The following is a 1519-nucleotide window of genomic DNA, read 5'->3' as shown; positions in this document are numbered from 1 at the left end:
ATTTCGTTCGTAATGTAAGATTTTTTTTTTTTTTTTTTTTTTTTTTTTTTTTGTGACCTCTTAAAGAGGATGTGCTCCGGAAAGTCTGTAGTTCCTTGTAGAAAATAACAGAGGTCTGTTCACCTTGCGATCTTACGAAAACTCCTTCTACACAAACGGCGCTGAGAAAATGCCCCTTTCTCTCCTCGCCTGTTTTCTCCGAACTTTTTGGCCGGAAATGAAAGGCTCTTTCTCATGATTCATCTCTCTCTCTCTCTCTCTCTCTCTCTCTCTCTCTCTCTCTCTCTCTCTCAACAGTGTGGGAGAGTTTAAAAGAAAGCTAGACAAAATCATTAAGAGGACACTGTGAATGAACAGTAAAACCTGCTCTTAGGGATAAGTCTTTGAGACATCCTAATCCTTGTAACTCTCTCTCTCTCTCTCTCTCTCTCTCTCTCAACAGTGTGGGAGAGTTTAAAAGAAAGCTAGACAAAATCATTACGAGGACACTGAATGAACAGTAAAACCTGCTACTAGAGATAAGTCTTTGAGACATCCTAATCCTTGTATCTCTCTCTCTCTCTCTCTCTCTCTCTCTCTCTCTCTCTCCATCCTAAGAATAAAAGATTTAATGTTTTTCTTTGTAATTAACCGGAGGGTAAATCCAGCCGTTGGTGAATTGTGTCTTTCTCAGTGGCTAATAAACCGATATCCCAAAATGTCAAATTCTTGAGTATTTTTTGACAGAACAGAAAAATAAAATGCTCGGATAACACTATATCTCGTCAGTCGGCGCTATCGAAGTTTTTGTACAGCGTATAACGAAACTCTCACCCGCGGCCCTTGAAACTCTCAGCCACGGCCCAGTGGTAGCCTGTGTTGTTGGTAGCACCTATGGTGGTGCCAGTGCACGATCATAGCTAAATTTAACTTAAATAGAATAAAAACTACTGTGGCTAGAGGGCTACAATTTGGTATGTTTGATGATGGGAGGGTGGATGATCACCATACCAATTTGTAGCACTCTGGTCTCCGTAGTTTTTAAGATCTGAGGGCGGACAGAAAAAGTACGGACGGACAGACACATAGCTATCTCGATAGTTTTCTTTTACAGAAAATCAATAACAATGTGGATGTAGCTACAGCAATACAACAAACTAGCCAGACACGGATATTAGACTCAACCAGCGGTTTCTGTCCACAAGGGTAACACTGACGTTTCACTCGTCTCTCGCAGACTGAAGCCTTCCACACTTGGCTACTCTGCAGCCTTCACACTTCCTTCACTGGAGCTCATAAAAACGCTGGAAAAAGTCTGTGTTCCAACCTGTGAAATTCTTCAACATTCAGCCTATGAGCGAAGATAAGTGGTAAGTCATTCGACCTCATTATCTCTGTATCAGGGAAACAGTCTTGACTAGAATGAGTGAATGGTTATACGTTTTCTGGCGTCATAACTGCAGTGATCATTGATGCCGCTATCAATTGAAATGTTATATTTAATGTCATTTTAACTCTTTGGTATTTAGAGCAGAAATAA

This window comes from Macrobrachium nipponense, chromosome 40, assembly GCF_015104395.2.
Source record: "Macrobrachium nipponense isolate FS-2020 chromosome 40, ASM1510439v2, whole genome shotgun sequence".
Lineage (NCBI taxonomy): Eukaryota > Metazoa > Arthropoda > Malacostraca > Decapoda > Palaemonidae > Macrobrachium > Macrobrachium nipponense.
This window is presented reverse-complemented; position numbering follows the sequence as displayed.